The sequence below is a fragment of the Astatotilapia calliptera genome, chromosome 20 (genome assembly GCF_964374335.1).
Source record: "Astatotilapia calliptera chromosome 20, fAstCal68.1, whole genome shotgun sequence".
Taxonomy (NCBI): Eukaryota; Metazoa; Chordata; class Actinopteri; order Cichliformes; family Cichlidae; genus Astatotilapia; species Astatotilapia calliptera.
Window position 1 is genome coordinate 7,994,101 of NC_137441.1, and position 21,923 is coordinate 8,016,023.

At 40.8% G+C, this 21,923-nt stretch overlaps 1 protein-coding gene across 1 annotated transcript in view; it reads right to left on the minus strand.

Annotated features, from left to right (window-relative positions):
* Positions 1 to 21,513, minus strand: part of plxna2 (plexin A2) — a 157,527-nt gene extending 136,014 nt beyond the window's left edge. Inside the window, exon 1 of the mRNA XM_026153903.2 lies at positions 20,926 to 21,513. The gene's annotated coding sequence lies outside the window, so the exon portion shown is untranslated. The remainder of the gene's footprint in view (positions 1 to 20,925) is intronic.
* Positions 21,514 to 21,923: the final 410 nt, after the last annotated feature.

Genomic DNA, 21,923 nt, shown 5'->3' on the forward strand with positions numbered 1-21,923 from the left:
TCCACCTCCACGCTTTAATCGTATGTATATACAATGTTTTAAGGCCATCCATCTTTTCTCCTTCTACTTTTTATTTTTCCTACGTTTCCTCAGTTGTCAGGAGTAAAATTATGCATCAGTCTCTTATGTTGTGGCAACAGCTGCCCATGCAAAGAAAAAGAGTGACTGAATGGTGTAAATAAAAACCTCCACAAAAAGGTTATCCCCTCATATTGCTTTCAATAACACAGGGAATGAAGTCTTTGTTCAAGCTGATTGCATGACCACCTCTTTGTTGCACTTGACATAGCACTCCACAGTAGTATGCAGCTGAAGACTTTAAAAGAATACGAACAAAACTCGATCCCCCAGCGTGCTCTTTAGTTCAAAGCCATATCTTTCTTTTGTTTGTGAGAAGTCAGAATTAAGTAAAAGAAAATTAACATATAAATGCAACCAGAAATTATTCATACTTAAACATAGTTAACTAGTGACCTGGAAAAAGAAGAGGGCATGACTATGTTGACATTGAATTACAGGTAAACTAGAATATAGGCACATTTGCAGCTAGTAGTTCTGAATAAAAATTCAGACTTTCACTACATGAGATTTTTGCCATTAATGCTGAGGCACGGATGACAATCGACTTTTTATTTGTCTTTTAAACATAGGGTGAGCGGATGAACCAAAAAAGTCTTGTTCCTGAAATAAATTCAGTGTGCAGATGTTTCACAATTGTGGCCGTGGCACAGAAAGAATGATAGACTGCCATGATGACAAAACTGTCAGCGTCAAATAAGAATATAAAATGGAAAAAAATTATATAACAAAACAAAATTCTTTATGGTCATTCTCAGTAGATTTCCATTTTAAGACTCACACTCATATGACAGTCTCTTTGGCAGACGTAGAAGGCAAAGAAAGAAAATCTTCATGTCAAGAGAGACGGAAGAGAACTCACGTTCCCGCACAAACGCAAGCTGTGATCATGGCTTGGAGAAAAGACAGTTTTTGCAAAACTTCCCATTCATAATGAATAGTCAGGCACACAAAACACTGTGTTGGCACACTCAGCCAGGCTGCTTCAGAGTGCTTGTTAAACAAACTGGTCCCACTGGCTGCATGTGCACTGTCACTGTGACTGGTTGTGGGTCTCTTGCTGAAATGCTGGTGATTTCCCCAGCCACTGGGCATGATGCTGTGACAATGCCAACTGTGGCCAAAAGAGCTGGATTGTAGCACTTTAAAAAGATGCAAAAGAGCGACATTAGGTACAGGACAAGGATAAAGGAGTGGCGAAATGCAAAACGAGAGCTAAGTAAGCCCTCAATGATGGTTGGGAAGAAACAGCCTGAGGGTAGTCCAGCAACTAGCAAAATGGCACAGGAGAGAAGGAATTTGTCTTTGAAGCAGGAGCAGCCCTAAAGCTCCATCACCCTCAAATAGGCAGCAGGTCTTCTGCTTTTGTGCTTTCCCCCAGTTTATTCTCTCCACATCCTAAGCTTCTTAACACTCTAGCCAAATTTGCTTCATCTGTTAAATTCATATTTACAGCAATTGTACTGCAGAAGATAAAGAATGTAAACCAAATCCATTTATGGTGCTGAATCCATTGTTGTTGAATTAAAAAAAAAAAAAAAAAAAAAAAAAAGGAAATGGGAGATTGTAATTTCATGCCTTGGATTAATGTGTTATTCCCTCAACGATTAATGTAAAGCATGAAATTTGAAAGCTTAAGTGAAAGCGATATGCTTCGAATCAAAGAGACAATTTGGAACAAACCTTCCTCAACTTTCTAGTTAGGAAAAGTACAGTTAAGGGTTTAAAAATATGTTGGATTTTTTTTATTCATTTCCTGGTAAACTTTTCAGTGGATGTGGCAATTTGGACAGTAAAAATAAAAAGTTTTATATTCCCCAAAGGGAGATCTCCTTCTATAGGAACTGATAAAAAGTATTAGCAGTAGAGGTTTGTCTATTAGTCTTCTCTCTTTTCTGCTATCAGGAAAAGAAATAATGAGAGGCCTCGTTAGTATCTTATGTTGTTGAGCTGGAGTTATATTCATACATTCTTCTGTGACAATAGGAAATGAATTTCTCTGTTCCAGTGCCATTACGATCTGTCAGCTTCCAGGAAAACTATTCTCCAGTCATCCATCCTTCCAGCCACTGCAAGGAAACATAGCATTTTCTCCTGCTACGACCCAATAGCAACAGAAAGGGAAAACACCCTCAGAAACCACAAGCCCTCCAGTAACTATCATTTAATTCTGTCTGGTTTCCTGTGCTGTGATGTTGGACGTGGTTGGTTATTCCCAATATTTTCTTGTGTAACGATTCAAAATTCCACCATAAAGATAAACCCTAATAACCAGGAGGAAATTACTGTCATTAAAGCCTTCCTCATAACATAAAAAATAGTCCAGAGCTGCTAAATTAAAACCATCACTGTGTAAATGTTTTAATTTGACCTTTTTATAAGCCATTTAGTTGTTGTTTGTCTTTTGACATGATATGTGTGAGACTCTGAGCTATGGCTGAAAGAGCTGCAATTTAGCGATGCATAGTAAATTAATGCACAGTTGCTCACAATTAAGCATGAGCTCTCTGGGCACTCTGACAGAGCACTTTGCATCCAGTATTTAATAGCACTATCTTTGTTAGTGACCCATATCAGTGCACTTGCTCATGAGCATCTGAGTTTAGAGGCGTACAGAGAGGCCTTGAACTGCTTGTCAATGAGCTGCATTTGTTGAAAGCAGTCACAGTCGTGCCCCAGCTTTAGCATTATTTTAATGAAAACACATAAAAATGATTAGAACAACCCACCACAAACTTACATAAAAACATTTTTCATCAGGTATAGTCAAGACTTAGCATAGACGCTTATTCCCCAGTGCAAACAAGGGCATGTGTACCTAATCCTTCCCTTTAACCCTGTCTCTACACAGTTCCACTCCCACTTCACAAACTTAACACACTGGTATTGCAGCTAAAACCAGTAACATTTACTAAAGAGATTACAGTGTCACTGCTACTCTAATTATATTTTTCCGCTCCCACAGCCGCTACATTCTCCTAACACACAGGCATGCACACATTTAAACTTGTACTTTCATGCAAGCTTAGACACGTACGTATCCACAGCTACAATGAAAGATACACAAATACATAGTGGCAGCTTCAATGTAAATGAATTACTCCTTTTCCCTCTCAATTCTGCTCTGACTGACAAAACTAACAAAGCTCTACATGCTTTTGTTCATTTGAAGGATGAATCCTGAGGCATGATCTTCTCAATCAATCCCAGCATAGTCATATGTGGTGTACGTCTCATCATTGCTGTCTGTCATCCGATGAGAGCAGATTTCTATTAGGAGGCATTTCCATAAATCTAAATTGTAAAGGGCCTTAGTGAGAGCAGAGCAAATCCTCAGTGGGCAAAGAAAACAAACAAAGCAGGATGTCAGGGGAGACCACAGGATCAGATATCTACCTCAGCTCATACACAGATTGAAATTGAATCAGGCTTTTTTTGATTGACATCATACACATTTTATCAAACCGAAGGACCTTAACTACTTTTGACGCACGTGGTGGATGCTGCGCTGTCCTCGCACTTTGAAAGTCTGTATAATAGTATAATGGAAGCTAGATGTGGAGAGATCCATTTAAGTTAAAGTAGATGGGGTGTGTTTCAGTGGTTTGCGTATCTGAAATTGAATCACTTTCCTATGAATTACTGAAGAAAGGAAATTTGCAAACACACAGCTCACAATATTTTGAACACCTGTAAAAACAGTAGCATTTTGTCCTTTCAAGAGGTTATCGTGAACTGAGCAGAGAAAGAAGCATTTGAATAAAATCAATTCATCTGATCTCTTACATGACATTATGAATTTAGGCAGTTCAGCAAAGCGAATATTTTGAAACTCGTAACTACCAATAGCTCTTCTCATATCTAAGGCAACTTCATAGTGGCCAAATCTCAATGCAAATTTAAGAGTCGGTGAAGCAGACAAATGAACTTGGCAAAATGTAGAACTTGGCTGGTGTGCCAGGTAGCAGGTGCAAAGGACAGCTAAAGGGGCATTGGTCTGAACGAGTGGGCAATTGCGCGTCTTGTGAGTAGAAATGAAATGCATGAAAGGCTCAGTTCGTCTTGCCTTGGTGAAATCAGATTGCATAAACTCTGTGCTGTAGCACCAAACATAAGAGAGGTAAAGGCAGCCGAACCAAAAAAGACACAGATGACATTAAACCAAGCAATACCACACTCCAGCGCAAACTGCGTGTGTGGATGCAAGCAGCTGCATCATCATAGCATGTGTCTATGTGTACTGGTTTGCGTTGATTTACTTAAAAAAGAAAAAAAAAAAAATCAGCAGACTTTCCCCGCAGAGGCGTTATCTGCCTGTAGCTGCAGTCTGCTAAACAAAGCATGGACTCTGACCTTTGGTGTGCAGCTGCCAAGTCAGAATAAGGCACCGATGGACTGAACCTTCTGTCAAAAAAATATCATGCCAAATCCACAGTAAAACACCAGCAAACTGATCTGCAAGTGGGGAGATGTGTGTGAATTTAAGTACTTCTTCCATACATGTTCCATATGTGTGTGAAACACTGCAGGAAGACCTTCCATATAATGTGTAGTAATATGAATTTTCTCCATCCACAGCTTCATCATTTGTTCAACTGGGATCATAGTCCTAAGGCATGGCTCAGTGGTCAAGGTGACTAATGCTGAAAGGGTCTAAGAAAGAAGGAGACAGAGGGAAACCGAAACCCAAAAGAGGGATAGAATCAATGATGGTGTATGAAAAAGAGAAAGAATGTCAAGTACTGCTGCTAGTTGACAAGGCTGTTAGAGACTACGGCAGCCATAACTCTAGAAGTTGGCATGGTCTCTCCATTATCTGGAGAACATTGGCACAACATGGCTGGCACACTCAGGCTACAGGAAGATCAATCAAAAAGTGAAAGGAATGAGGAGGTCAAAGACGGTCAAAGATGAGTGAAATCTACACAGGACTATTCTTTGGTCTAAATGTATAATAGATCTACTCATTACATGACGAGACCTGTTATTTCATTCAGGAAATGCAGAGGGGGAGAAGGAATGGTTATACAAGAGATTTTGGAGGAGAGGAAAAAATGATGTGCATCCTGTCAGTCAAAGTAATCCCTTCATTTTCTACTGCTACCGTTTCATCTAAGGACTGTATGATATAGCCTGGAGCTCTGTAATCACACGCTGGTTGAAAGGATGAGGCTACTCTGGGTTGGCTAACAACCAGGCACTATAAACTCAGCAGGAAACACACTTTTCTGTTGAACTGCTCTACAAACATGGTCACTATGGATCCCTGCATGGTTTACAGAGGATAGGCTATAGATAAGGTAGTATGTGGGTTTAATTTTGATTATAGCGACAAGTATTGCCCAACAACCAGGGCTGTGGTGTAACTTAGAACAGTGAGAATGTGATCTGTGATGTAAGAGAAATTTATACTGCTGTGCCAGATATAGCTCTATCAATGCTAAAAATCAATAATATCCCAGTGCAATTAAAATAACAGTTGAGCATGTGACCTCAGTTTCTGTGAATGCTCTGAATGCCAGAAGAGTTGGCTGGCAGGATGCACAGTACCGGCATTGAAGGACAAAAATGGGGGGGGAGGGAACTAACTACATTATGCAAAAAAATCATATAAACACCCATCGCTCTTCCATGAACTTTATGAGTCATTTTTTTTTTGTCTGATAATAAACACAAGAGTCACTCAGTTGCTCATTTCCGCAGTGTGTACATGCTGCGTTTATACGAGTTGTTGTTCTGTCTGTGTCAGTGCGCATGCGGCTGATTTAATTCCTTGTGCTTATCCAGGACAGCAGACAGCTTTCTTTGGGACTATTCTGTTTACAGCTAGCCACACTCCTCCATGGAAATTTTAACAAACACAGCAAGACTGTATAAACAAATGCTTCTTCTTACAAAAGTGAAATGTTTTTTGCTGTCACACTGAAAGCATGAACCTACAGCTGTCACACTGGGTCTATGATTTTTTTTTTTCCTTCCATTCTAAGCTTCAGCACAGATCTCAGTTCTCTCAAACCCCAACTCTTAAAAGGGTCAGCCGCAGTTCTGTACAAACACACTGGACTGTCTTATCGCAAACGTAAGGCTGCTACCTTGCAATGGCAGCACTTGTGAGAAGTTAAACCGCCTAACCCTAATGACCCACTCTTCTTTCCTGCCACAGTGAGTGCAGAAGTATAGCAGTCATGCTTTGTCCTCACAAAGTCCAATCCTTTTTGCAATAAAACCTGAATAAACACTGAAGTTTGACCAAAGGCAAACAGTGTCTCTGTTTACAGTGGCAAAGATAATGAGACTTTAAAACCTGTGACCTTAATATGGAAACATATGAAAAAACCTATAAACATATGTAACTCATTTTTTGTCTGGTAATCTAATTAACATTTGACCAGTAAAGTATCAAAGCAAACTTAAGTTAATGTTGTGGTATTTTTTGTGAACCCCTACAGGATGAAAAGAAACTTTTACCCATTGTATTCACAATCGGCTTTGACCACAAGCATAATGTTGTGTGCCTCTCGAATACACACTACTGTCTAAGGACCATTAAAGCCTATTTTCGAGAGCTCTTTGCTTGGACACATAAAACAGATGCATTATCACACAGCTGAGCAGGGTTCAACCTCTCTCCTGTTCTCTCAGTCTGTTTCTCTCTCTACCTCAGCCTGGTCAAGGCCCTTCTAATTTCATCAGGGGTGATAAAACACCACAAAATCAGTCTGTGGTTAGTTACTTAGCCCAATCTCCCTTTGGACGAGAGGCAATAACAGCATGTGGTGAGGAAATTGGGTGCTTATTCACACAGAAGGATACATGCCGAGCAAGCAGAATGGCCTGGTTACTGTCAAGACTGTGCACAACAGACCACAAACAAAAACAAAGGTAGTGACTGTCTGTCTGTACACTGAAAATAATCATCAGGTATAAAGCGAGCAGAAAGGAGATGAATTGGACCCAAATGTGCCACAGTTCCCACAACAAAACTGCAACCACCTGCAAACTTTGCTCCACTAGGAGATCTTTACTTTTAAATCAATTAAGAAATGCTTAATTTCAAAGGCTGATTTGAAAGCTTTCCAAACATTTCTCAAATGGGTAAAGTGCAGTACAAAGCAAAGCAAAGTTACACTGCTACTACAGACCACAGCTCGCAGGAAAGCTTACACTACATTTGTATGCAAGTCCAACTAGGGTTTGCAATGAATATGAATAATAAAGCAGTAGTGAGTGCTGCAGTAAGCATTAACTCAGTCTTGCGCATGGTGGGCGTATAACAATCCACCTGATCGTCCTCAGGGGTGCAGCAGCTGCTGCCAGGCTATGCCAGGACAGGACTGAATATGATGGGACAGAGCACAGAGAGCAAGCCAGATGACTGACTGAGTGAATTGCTGGATCAGTGCTGAAGCACACACGCATGCCTTCCGGCCTGTTCCATGTGAGCCCCGTACAGGATGCAGTTCTGGCTGGGATACGGTGGAAAATCAGCACTTGCTGGTTTCCTGTCAGATAGTGTCCTGAGAATCTAGCAGGCATATCACCAAGGCAAACACTTTTCAAATAAACACACACAGAACAAAGATTGTTATAAACTTTGCTAAACATATGAGATGTTTATTTAGAAAAACTCTAGTACACAAATAAAACATGATGCAGCTGAAGTACAAGCAAATCTGATAAGAATGCTGCCTGCACAACAATCAGCGTTGACTAACGATACTGGCTGATCACAGATGTATAATCTAACAGATATAAGCCAAAACACTTTTTTAGTAGAGCATACTGCAGATTTGTGCTGCAGTTTAGAAATGGTGAAAATATTGGTTTCTGGTATCTGCTGCTATTTGTCTTGTTAACTGCTATTGGCAATATTAACTAGTGGCTGTATGTTCCATTGATTCTGTAGTCCTTATACCTGCGATGCAGATACATAAACTTAGATTATTAATATTCTGCTCATTCAGCCCACTTTCATGGTGTCTGTCAAAACTGATGGCGAAACGTCCTTACACACAAGATGCCACTTACTGTATGTGATAACCTTGTCTGTCTACTTTGATGGACAAGGTATCACATACCTGATACTGAGGGGTCACTTCCAACTTGTCATTTGTCAACAAGAAGGGTTACTTTCGAAGGAGTGTGTTTGAACCGGTACCATGAATGTTTCCTAATCCTAATGTTAGTAAGGTTTTCTTTTAAAAAGCAAGGCAAGGGAGAAAAAAAAAAATAGTGCAAAACAAAACGGACCAAATGTGAAATGAACCAGGGTCTCTTGAAAATATCCTGCCCCACCCATGCCAACCTCCTTATGAGGACTTTGCTTTAATATGGGAATGTTATCTTTTAGTGTCTCATACAGCCACAGCTGAAGCATACGAGTGGAGCTAAAAGACAATTTCCATATACTGGAGAGATAAAGGAAGAGTCCTACAAGCTGCGTTACACAGAGTGTTGGGATGTAAAAAGCTCCATTTACTCATGTGTTGACTGGCTGAAGCACTTTCAAACAATTATATTTTCTTTCAATAATTATTTTTTGTTTCGCTGCCACAAAAAGACTAATTAACCATTTTCTTTCAAAAGTCATCAGGCTATTGACCAAGTTCTTATTTTGATCACTGAAAAGCATTTCATAATCTGTGTATTAGGCATATAGTACACATCTTCCAGGCCGCTTAGATCAATTTTTCCAAGCATCAGCATACGCACTGTGATGAAGTACAGGGATCAGTAAAGAGATCCAATACTCGCCAGGTTGAAAGCGGCGCCACGGACACAAACGACCAGGGAATAGTAAAGATCTAGAGACTTCACTTGGCTAGCTTGCTTGTTGCTTGGTCCACTCTGCTGCTGCGTCAGCTCTGGGCTGGGTATTGCTCTTTTTGATGAACTACGGAAATGTAAACAGCCTAAATGTCAATATAATTGACTGATGTAACCACAATAACTACACACCAATATTATTTACAAGCAAAGCATGTGTGTGAAATGCCTATAATGTACACGATCTGTGACTACAGAGCTGCTCTGAGTGTGTCAGAGCTGTATGAAGAGCTACTATAGCCATTCTGGGAATAAGTGCTTCACACTCATTTTCACAGGCCAGAGACTCCCGAGTCTCTCTCCCTGCTCTTGCTGCAGATATAACATGTAGACAGGCAGGCCATCTGTATTCTTCAGGCAGACACCAGAGACCATATTTTATATGTGGCCACCCAGCCTTATATAACCGTCTGTCAGTAGTGTTCTTGTACGACATCTTGATATAGTCACCCAAAGAGCAAAGAGGCTTGGATCTCTGGAAGGCATAGCGTAGAAGTAATCGCATATACTTGCATGTACAGAAGTAGGTCTCAACGGGGTATTACAACAAACAAAAATACAAAAAAAAAAAAAAAAAAAAAAAATCAGAGAACGAATTTCCCAAATCCAGCTGAAGTATTAACTAGACTGTAATTCTAACAACGCTTTGACTGCATGTAAAATGTTGGGCATGAGAAATACTTGGATAGAGGACTTATCTTGGAGTATTCTGCCTTTCCTTAGTCACCAAATCACTTTTACAAGCCCAGCCTCCCCCTTTCTCAAGCTAAATGTAGCGGTTGTATTCTGAGCATTAAAATTGATCAAAGACTAATCTCTGCTAGAACGATGATTAAAATTACCATCTGTCTCCTTGTTAAGGGCGTAAAGTAAGCAGGGACCGGATCCCAGATTGCAAGATGCAGAGACATAAAGACAGAAAGTCAAAAAAGAAAAGTGCAATAAACAGAGGAGAGCGTGAAAGGAAAGACCAAGAGAAACAAAGACACGACTCAAAAACAGACAGAGGAATAATAAATGAACATAAATCAAAGAAACGAGCTTTCCTAACTTGGTCACTATGACCAATGCCAAACCAAGACTCTGAATTCCTCTGTGGCAGCTTCTCCCTCAGTAACTCTTTCTTTAGGCCGCACACATAGATGATGAAGCTCAGGGAGAAATGCTGTGGCTTCACTACTTTAAATGTGATCATAGTCTGCAGGTTTAGTAGAGCAGTAAAATGAAGTTTCAACAAGTAGGCCAGCTCGCTGCATTCAACAGATAAATCTCACTGAACTCTTTCAATGATTAGTGTGCTATTGCAGAATATATGATGAAACTAAAGCCCACAATGGAGTCACCATAAACACAGCAGTGGGCAAACAGAGTATTTCTCTCTATCACCAGATTCTGTAATTTCTTAGTTGGGGGATATGGGGAGGCAAAACACTGGATTGAGTACTTAGCAGCCACCCTTTTTAGCCAAACAAAACAGCCCTGCTGGTGCTGCTTCCCATAAACTACATCAGCAGTAGAGAAAACATATAATCATACTCCAGCAAAAAACTGCAATAACAGGAAAGAGAAAAACGATAAAAATCGACTATTTGCTACCCTCGAGAAAATGTAACCAAGGGGGGGGGAAAAAGCCCCATTCAGCATTTCATCAGTAACATAAATAGGAGCAGCTGGGGCAGAATAACATGCTGAAGTGGGCTAATTAGGACACTTGGTGGTTGGTTCACTGCTGTTTCAGTCTGCCTAGGACCCACTAAGAAAGAGTGTGTTTTCCCATTAGTCTGGAGTATTACACTTCAACACACACCTACATCATCTACAAGGATGTAGATGCAGATCCGGTGAGATCACCAGAGCATGGTTAGTCAGCTGATCCCAGGTCTTCAGTTTTCCTTAACTAGCCCAGTGCAAATGTTCTCAGTGGGTTTGTTTTTTTTATACCTCTCTCTGGCAAATGGTGCCCTTCACTCCTACGAAAACAGCCTTGTCTTCCGGTTCCGTCACTCCCTTCCAGCTTCCTCTTCTCTTCCTGTCTGACTCGGTATCACAAGCAAAAATCCCAGACCTCCCCGTTTCTTCCTTTGTTTTATAAAAGAGGCTGGGAATGCTGCATTTCACTGGTACTGGGAACCCTTTGAGAATTAAGTGTGACCCTGTGACCTTGATGAGTCACGATCAAGGTGCTGACAAACAGGAGCAATACGCCAGTTTTTCAATTAAGAAGCTCTGATTCTGTGTTTATAGAGGTTGATCACATGCATCCAAGACACAAATCTAAAATCATGATCCGAGTCAGAAAATCTCAACAAGATGAAGTCTTAGTAACAGCATCAAGTGCAGAGCAAACTCATAAATGACATCTCACTGTTGGTTATGTTCAGTATAGCTGCATTTACATTCTGCAACCACTTTCTCTTCCTGGGAAACACCCTTTATTGTCAAACATTACAAGAAGACGCATGATGTTTGAAGCACATTTTTTTAGCTTGTGTTTTAAAGGCTTTGCACTAAATTAACGTAACAATATCTCCTGCAGCGAAATCATTCTGGCTAGTCTTCAGCCTGCAGTTTCATTCTGCTTCCTTTGCTTTCCCTTTTCTAACTGGTTGTTTCAAGTAATAGTATGCAAACACAGGTGGAGTTGTTTACATTGACACAGAGCTACTGTACATTTTCTGCACCACAGGGAGTCAAGCAAGCAGAGACACCCCATTTTAGCTTTTTTTAGACTTTAAGCCATTGAAGCTACTAATGCTTTGTTGAACACAACCCCAAAACACTGTGCCTCAACAAAATAAACAAAGCAAAGGGGTCCTTTATCAGGCAAGTCCATGTCTGTGCACACTGCAGCGAAATAAGCGTGTCTGTGCGCCCTGAAATGATGGAAAGTATACGTATGCACATTCTCACTCTATTCAACAGTAACATAATGCCCAGTAGCCCGTTCCTGTTTTCCATTTTGTAATTTTCCTTTTGGTTTGACGATGCAAAGCAGAATGCAGGCCATGGTCCCAAAACACAGGTGAATGCAAAAATGCGCTACGATTTCCCAGCCATATGCCAGTACCCTCTGGCATGCCTCCACCCACCTTTGCAGCTTCTCCCTTTCACAGGAAAGGAAGGTGAAGAGAAGAGGCAGACAGATGAGTGGAGAGTGGACACAGAGGATATGATACTGCATTATGTAAATCCCCAGAACAAATAAAACATGGACACTTTCAGTGTGTAGCTAAAAAATAAATTACTCTACTTCTGTTTAAAAAAAAAAAAAAATGCTGAATAAGGACACTCTTTGGGGGACTTAAAGTCATGCAAAAGCAAATTATTTTTCATTCAACAGTATGTGCACAAAAATATGCCTGAAACATTGTGCATACTTTGTAAATAAATGCAAATCCACCTCACCTATTCACCCCTGTCAGGTTGAACATGTTTTCTGAGAAATGTGGGGGAGGACTTGCGGCAGCAAAGGCAACGCGGCTTGTGTAAAGTACTTAACGGTAAACATTGTACTTACACGCTCAGAGATGCCTTCTGCAGAGAGAAAAATATTTCTAATTCCCAGCTTTACTCTAGCTCTTACTGCAAGATGAATGAGGAAATAAAGATGTGTCTAGTAAAACTGGGCCTGTAGTGGCAATAACGTGTCAAATATCCTTTGAATGCACCTTCTGTGTGGATAATGTATTAACTTCTATAGCATAATTCCCTAACTGGAGCAGATTAAGACAAGAAAGGATGCTCATTCATTGCTTTCAAGTACAAACCTGCCCAGTCAATCCTCAGTTTTCTCACTCTCTCTGCTTACTCACCTCCCTTCTTCCACTTTGCCTCCCTTAGGCAGTAAGATGTTTCAGAGCAGTCATGTTTAATCAACATCTTCATGGACAACACAGGGATTTCAAACGGTCCACGGCAAAAGGTTTGGTTGTCACAATCTGAATAATTGTCTCATATCTTGTTTCATTCTCCTTAAACATTACATTCTTGCCCTGCACAAAAAAAAAAAAAAAAAGTAATGTATGCAAAATTACTGTTGAATTTTTGAAACATATGCACAGGTTTATTTTGTTGTTACCACAATAAATATGCCAGTAACTTTTTCTATCCCAGCAGGCTTGGGCAATCTGCATACAGCTGAGCCCGCTTCACTCCAAGTGAAGCAGAGAAAGTGGTGATGATGTTGTAGGAGACAAGCCTGCACCACTAAGGCATGACAAACTCTGATGGAAACAATAGTGTCCGAGGAGGAAGCCAGAAAAGGCGCGCCTCTCCAAGTGTTTCCACCAGAGTGATGAAAATCTTGTTGAAAGTGAAATAAGTTTCAGAATATCCCCTGACACATTCACTGTGGCTCAAAACAAAGAAAACTATTTGGATGTCAAAATGAATATATATTTATATTTTTTTTTTTTTAAAACTATGAGGCTAAAAACAGTTCATCTACAAGGCTACGAGAAAAACAGGTGGAGGAAAAGGAATACGCGATCTGTCAGCTCGAAATGAGAAACTCTTGAGCTGAGAGACTTAACTTAAAAAAAATCCAGATACTTCAGTATCAGTGGAAACGTGCCAAGAATTTAGACTCAGTGATCGTATTAGAAAAGACAGAAGTCGTTTTTAATTAAAGATGAGATAGTTTAAGCTAAGATGAGACATAGAACACTGAAATATTTTTAAATAAAAAGGTTAAAGCTAAACCTTTCCATGAAGTATTTTGTTTTCTTAACAGGCTATGTAAGGCCAGTTTGTGGCCTGTGTTGTTTTGGAAAACTGTAAATGTCCAAAAGGCAACAACAACAGCAATAGTAGCAGTAGTGGTAGAGGTAATTATAAACTGCTAGTAAATGAGGCCAAACGCCCACAACTTGTGTTGCAGCTGATGGTCGAAAATGTGATGAATTTTGATTATGTGTTTAGCATGGCATCACATCACATGATAATAATTTTCTTTGTAGGTAACAAGAAGATATTGCTGTCATCTTTCATATATCATTGGTTATGACAGAGGAAGAAAAACATGCCTGTCTGGGTGAGCTCCTGCTGAGTTCATGCAGCGTTCCTCTTTGATAGCAAAGGGCACTAGGAAGTAAGGGTGGTGGAACAACAACATCCAACATTCCCATTATAGATTCACCTTGTTAATATAAACACTGTACAGTGTGATTCACAGTGATAACTTTTGCTGATTCATTTTGACACGACACATTCCCCTAAAAGTCACTGCTAAAAAAAAAAAAAGAAAAAGGAAGAGGTTTTTGCTTCCTCAGTATCCCACACATTTCACAAAGCCCTATGCTTATGGTGTGCTGAGCTGTAATCTAAAAGGTTGGGCAGAGGTGAAAAATCAACAACAAAAGCAATTACATTCATAAAGTGTTATTAATGGTTTGGGTCACAGCAAGTTGGGAAAGTAACGACATGTCCTCACAGACTTTGTGTGGGCTTCATGACAAGCTGCCTCCCTTTTTTAAGTACCTTTCATCCCTTTTCTCCTGCTGGTTTCAGTGTGTGGATCAGAGTCACGGATTCATGCATAAACATAAATGTTATCCCAGAGGAGTATTCATTTCCTCTGGCGTGGACACTATAAATCACCTTGGGCCAAAGTAAAGAGTCTGCAGTCTACAGACTGGCGGCACAAACTCTAGTCCAGACTGTTTTTTTTCATCATGCATCCAGGATCTTTCTTCCTGTACCTTCAGAAACTGATCAAGCATTCAAGTAAGAAAGAAAAGAAAAAAAAAATTTAAATTACATGTGAAGTTTTGCAAGTAGAAGCCAACTCATTAATTGTTTTCCTTTTTGCCTCTATCAAAATTGCAAGGAAATAAGAAGCCACAGTGGGGCAGATTCTGTGTTTTGAAGTTGTGGGAGTTTCAAGGTCTTTCATCATCAATTTAGCACAATTTACTTTGGTCGACGACAGTGGAAAAAGCTAATCAGGAAGATGTGTGTGCACGCAACAGAAGGAACAAGATAGCAGAGGAAGGGGGAGGACTTTTCCAGACAGTTTCTGTTTGCGATCTAACTCAGGAACAACTTTAGAAGGCCTTATTTCCCCTTTTTTCTTCTGTTTTCTTTCTATTGAAGGATGAGGATGACTCAAAGATCCTGCCTCATACTGAGAGAAGATATCAACCCAGATAAGGCCACAGCTGAGTGCAAAATAGTAACAAGACAGCACAAGTGCAAGCACCAACATGTCACTGAGTGTTGGAGCCCAATGAGGGAATTTTAGCTTTTGTTCGATGCTAACATTTTTTCAGTCAATACACTAACTACAGAGAAAATTAAGTGCACGTAAATTCACAGATTTTCTTCATTTTACAATTCCAGAGCAAATACTTACATTGTTTGACAGTTGTAAGGGGTAATGGCCATAACAGCCCCTTTGAGTTGAAAGCGGTTCTAGTTGTAATTGGCCTCAGTTTATATGGGAGGGACAAAGCTGCCATTGGCCGGACTCCCCTATAGCACATGAGCAGACTAGACAAGTAATGTCTGCACCCCTTTTCCTGTAGTAACCATGGTAACAGTGGCAGGCAGGGGCATCCTCATCACCAGGGGGCAGTGTGGGCAGCGCAGCATGTTGTTACCCTTACTGCCTACCCTGGTATATCGTCTTGAACATGCACACAGACCCACAGACCCACACACAGACCCACAGACCCACACACACACACACACACACACACAAAGTGCCACACAGTCAAACTAAAATAAATTAAAATGGACACAAACACATGGATCTGTGAACATATGACACACACACACACACACACACAGTCATCTGCTCCTGACAGCTGCCCCTTGGCGCCTAACAGAAGCCCCCTCCCACCCTGCCTCTCCTTTTGTTGCTCACTTATTGTTGAGTTTTCCACCAAACAAAAACGCACATCCTCCCTTGACACCAGCTAATTGATTATTGATGGTGCCAGGCTAAACTGACTTATATTCAAATACATGTGAAAGGAGAAAATGGTAGAGACAATGCATTCAGTGCCTTTCATGAAAATGAAGTCAGTCAAGGTATTTGGATGTAAAGCTTGAGGTCTCTCTTGTCTCTTGTTTTGTAGCTGCTGTAGCTTCATAGGCAACCTTGGAAGCAGTTTGAGGACTAAAGCGAACGAGGAGGAAGAATATAGTTAGTGATCTGGAAAACTGTGGTTGGAGAAATAAAAATCATAAAAGCCTTGATGGCTTGCTGGGGTGACAGTCTGACTTCCAGCCGGTGAGAAGATCAGTGACAAACAAACAGCCAGACTTGTTATTCTGCGGGTACCTATGCCATGATTCCTGCCCTTATCACTGGCATCGCGTAATTTTGTTACACGTGGTAAATATAGGATGGTTTGTGACAGCAGAGATCAGATAAAGTGAGAGTGCCTGGGCAGGGGAATGTGGAAATGGGGCTGAATGCCTAAACAGGCTGTTGTGTGAAGGAGAGAGACTGATGATTGTGGCAGGCAGATTGAGGCACTAAAGAATGGCAGAAGCAAGGGATCCTGTCCCATGGAAATGTGTCATGAAGTCAGTTCTATTAACATCTTAATAAAGGCTTCCCAGGCCCTGGAGAGCATTCGTGAGCAGACTGCCTTCTCCTCTCACATAGAGGCCCAAAGCTGCTGCTGCTGCAGCACGTCAAGGAGAGAACAGTTAAGTTCTGCCAGTATTGCATTGTAAGAGTGTTAGGCTTCCCAAAGGAGCAGCCTAAATGCCTACCCACAAACATGCTCCACTAAATTCCTTTATTCCCCTTTCCCTCTACTTTCATTTACTGTCCATTTCTCCATCTGTTGGATTTAGTGGCCCTACAAAAGGCTTTGTTTCAGCAAGCTGGCAAGCTTTGGGACAGCAGAGTGTGCATTGGGGTTCACTGCTAAACTTGCCACCATCAATAGGGAGAGCAGGATCTGGACTGGCCACGGCTGCACGGCAGAGGGATGACTGTTAACCATTCCCTCTTGGTCCTCTGATGAGACCGGCTGGAGCCTGTCTGGAAGCTGGAGACACACACACACAGCCTATATCTTGTTGGGGGAAAAAAAAGCCTACAGCTTGACAGATATGGGGAAACAAACTCTCTCAACAGGCTTATCACAGAGTTACAGAGAATAAAAGTCCCAGCACGGTAACTGCTACAGCAGAAAAGGTGGCTTTTTTCTTTCAAGTACTCACTGTATATGATGAAAAATGAAATGCAAAGTGGCATTGATTTTTGCACTCTGTGCTATGTGTTGTTCATACTGAGCAAGCTGCTACTTAACAATGTAGTGGCCTGTAGTCATCAATTTAAAATGGTTTCAACGATTCAATAAGTCACTGAAGGCAACAAGCACAACTACTCAAGATGATGAAAACGGCTACAGCAGCATGACTAGACCATTAAATGTAGCCCTGTGGTGTTTTCAAACATCTGCCATTGTGTGGAAATTATCCAAGAGTAATTCTGTCCTGTATCTTCCCTGGCATCTATAGGTTCAAAATATCAGGGGAACTTCTTTAAATGAGGATATAAAAACACAGAAAGCAGAACAACGGATTGAGTATTGGATAACAGGTTTTTTTTTTAATGGGTACAGAGTGTTGAATAGCTCTTTCTGCACTAAGAAATTGAAAAAACACTTCATAATGATGCCTCACCAATATCTGAGAATCAAAAGTTTCTTGTGGTGTAATCCACAAGCAGAGCTCCAGACTTTCACTCCTAATTTAACATATAAGCCGTTGTACAAACGTTTGATAGGATAATCATCACCTAAAGAAACTCTCTCTACTTGGAATCTGATGCAAGACTCATCAGAGATCAGTTTTAAAAAAAACTTTTTACAATCAGTATCCAGAGGGGAGAGAGCAAGCACGGAAGATATAAATTGAGCAGAGTAGTGGTTGTGATCTTCTGCTTTTCACTGAAGCCAACCAAACTCATCACAGACTAAATGTTCTCCCTGGCTCCACTTGATCATTATCACCAAAGATCCAGATCTCTCTTATGTCAATTCTGTTTCTCTCGCTCACAGACACAGACACACACACTCAACATAAATACAGATTCCAGACACAAGCATGTGCATAGCAAGGCTGAGTGAGCGGAGCGTGTGTGGGTCAAGTAGATTGAGATCTCTGTTGTGACAGCTGGACAGTTGAGAGGTTCAGATAAACAGCCCACAGTGAGGGAAGACAGGAGGCCAATTGCATTAAAACAAACACTCAGTATTTGTACACTCTATCAGATAGGAAAGAGAGGACCTATATCTATAAGAGAATGAGTCGGTGAACCCACAAAAGCACCGTTATCAGCATGTGTTCAAGTGTTTATGTATGTGTGAAACCAAAAGACAGTTGGGATAGTGGGGGTTGTTGTAAGCTTGGGGTGGGGGGGGTGTTCGGAATACACAGCCGCTGAGCACATTTGCAGTATTCACTCATTAAGAAATAGGTCAAGGATTCTGCCTGCATGCGTAGCGACTTGTCAAAATCTCTCAAGCTAAATTGTGGCGAGTCTGGCTGCCTTAAGGGGGGAATCCAAAGAGGAGCAAGCGGCATGCTGTGTGAATGCTGGTGGTGAGAAAAGCAGCAACAACTCATTCAGCAGCAAATTGTGCTTTTAAAAAACTGCTCTGAGTATCAGCACGGCTGCTAAAGAGTCCAAGTAAAAGGACTCGACCGGAGAGGGGTTGTGTGTTCACATTATAGCCAAATAATTAACTCAGCTCCTTGTTTAGACTCTTTGCTCTTCATCAACAGAGGACGCTCTTGAGCCAGCAAGAGTTTGTCGCAGATACTGATGGATGCTGATGGTGGCAGCGGTAGCTGTAGCGACAGGCAGCCTTGTCCAGGAGATTATGATGCCTTAGACTCTCTTCAAACAAGGCAGAGCACATTAGAGGACCAGCTTCTCTTAAGAAACTGATATAGGTCATTCATTTAAACAAAGCAAATGAAATTCCAAAATATGTTTGGCATGAAGACAATATCCAGAATAATTCAAACAAAAATGCATCTATGCTGTACGCTGCTCAGACTACACTATTAAAGAATGAGAGATTGAAACATTCCCTGGGGAAATCTAGAAGTAAAGTACAGACCTATGCAAATCATTCCAGAATGCACTGCTGATGACACAGCGACACTAAATATCTAATCAAAATAGCCCCTTATAAAGAGGTAAAGTGGGGAAGCAGCGGCAGAGAAGCATCAACAAAGCTTGATCTAACTTTGTCCAGTCAAAGCAATTTCTCTCCAGCTTGGTGAGGTTAACCTTATTGATTGGATGGATGTGTGATGTTTTGGTTCTCAAAAGGCGTTCTTGAACGGCATGAGTTCAAAGACTTCACTTGAAAGCAATTCATTGAGCAGAATTCTTAACATTTCTGCTTATATCCTCCATTATTTGAAAGGGGAACAAATGAACTGAAATTCTATGCTCTCAGAAATATTTCACATGATGAACAGCAGAAATGTTTTTAACTAACAGTAATACAGACATGGGTTACAGAAGATTCATAAATGATAAAAAATAAAGTTGAACTAAAATAGAAAATAGCATAGTCATATAGCAGCTGCTGGCTGGTCAATCGGATAATGAAAGCACCACAATATTACAGAATGTCTCCTTTTTCTTCATTAGATTGGAGTTAATTGGGTGAATATAATCAGAATGTGATAATCAAACCAATGCTGAGTGCTGGTTTGTTCTTCCAAAGGCAGCAATTTCCACCCTGGTGGTTGCTTTGGGGTCAAACTACTGTTTCATTTTGAGATGGATATTAAAATAATTATCTGAATGGGTCACGCTTCAGATGCAAAAAAAACCTGATTGCACCAAGAAGGAAGGGGTTTTGATTGCACAAGCCGAGGGATTAATATGCTACCCATCAGCCGTAGCAGATGTAAGTCATTTTCATGCAAATGTAAGGCAATTTTCTACTTAAGACAACATTTATTTTCTTTAGAGTCATTGTCATGGGTGCTTGCTGGTGAACTGGCAGTCAGACAGGGAAGGAAGATTTGTAGGTGCATCTGCTGATCTGGACAGACGAGGTCTGAAGTCAACCTGGAATACTAAATTGTTGCCAGCTGGCACTATTACATTACGTTGTTGTTGTTTTCAGTGTTATAGTTTAGGTTTTTGATTTTGCCACTTGAGAATGAGGCAACAAAAGTGGCAAAATTTGCATAATGTCACGTTGTGAGACAAAGTCATTTTGAAGTGAGATATTTAACAATCTCCAAGTCATTCTGACTTTAAATTCATAGATCACTTGTTGCAGAAAGGCAAGGATCCAGATCTGTAACCTGTTACCTGCCAGTATATCAAAAGTAATAACTATGTGTAGTCAAAAGCAAATTTTGATTTTTTGTTAACACACAAAGGCTATTTCCTGAGGATACTGTGTGGAAGACCATGCATGTGTAATTGTGAGACGCCAACAAGGCCAACAAATCAAAATTATTAGAAAGCCAAGCTCTGTGATGACTGCAAGCAACGCATTATAAGCACTCTAAAAATAACTCCTCTGGTCAAGTAAGTTCATTATATACTTACACAATCAGAAGAAACTAACAAGCAAGAATGATGCTAACCTTATGATGTATCACCTCAGTAAAACCTACTGTAATCCAGTAATTCTTATGTACTGTGAGGCAACCAAATTCTAATGAATAGGGGAAAGAAGGAGAGTAAATGGCATTAATGTAAAAGATTACAGACCAACGACTGTGCGTAAAGCCTTTTGTTGATCTAACTGCAGTGCTTTTAAATGCATAAACCCCGCACGGTATTTACAATGCCACCTTGTCATTCTAGTGGGAGCAGTGGCAACGATACAATGTACCCCAGCACTGCACACAGCCTGCAGCCTGAGATGAAAAATGCCTCTCCACAGTTGACTCTCCGCAGTGTCGGATATTAGCTCTTTGAGGAACAGAGTGGCTGACAGTCATAGGGGATTTACGCAAATATTTGTGCCCGGTAAGGCTGATTTAGCCTTAACGAGCGTGCTGATCATCACTCACCTCTTCATTTAAAGTGAATCTCCCGGTTATCCCTATCCTGTTCCCTCCAATGCTGCTGCTGTCTTCTGGGCTTTAACTGATGCGCTGGACTCGCTTCAGTTCCAAAGCGGGTAAGAAATGTTTCCAAATGCTCGAGCAGGTCAAACTGTCCCTTTCAGGATAGTTTTAATAGTCAGTAGCCTACTTCTTCCAATTTATAAATACTGCCTGTACGCATACGGAACCTGTGAAGGGACGGCGTCATTCATTGAAGTTGAAACCTTCGTCGTCGCCGGTAATTCCGAATTCAGCGCGTAAACTTCGTGGCAGAGCCTTCACCATCTGAACTGACCTGTTACTTTACCAGACCATGTCACAGAAACGGCACATTCCTTCAGTTTGGCATTCACCGTCCTCCGAGCTGCTCTGTAGGACATGAAGGTTATGTACAAGCCGTGGCCAGAGCTGCCATCATCTGGCGTTGTGATTTCGCAGCATCGGTTCAGACCCGCAGCGTGGCTTTCTCACAGGGTTCTGCCGGACTCATAGAAATCGGCTCCATCAATGTACAGTAGTCTGTGTATGCTGCCTGTAGCTGGCACACTGCGCTTTTAGACCCAGCCCCCTCACACTCCTCACGCTCATTATGGTGTTAACTGTTTCCGCCCAAACATTAATCATACATAAAAGAAATAAACATTTACGTCGGCCACCATTTAATAATTCACCAGTTTTAGTACAAAACGTGGAGTTATAAAAAGTAAAAGATTTTAAACGTTAATATTTAATCACACACACATACAAACACAAACACGGCGGGTTAGAGAAATGTGCAGAGCACCATCTACCCACCTGCCAAATTACATTTTTCCAAAAATAACAACAATAAAAATAATATGCTTCAGTAAATATACACTAAAGTTCTGTAGCGTATTAAGCATGATTAAGAGTTTGGAAAATTCTTTTAACAAATGTCTAGTTGTAGTTTTCTTTTTAGGAATCGCCTATATAACTATAAG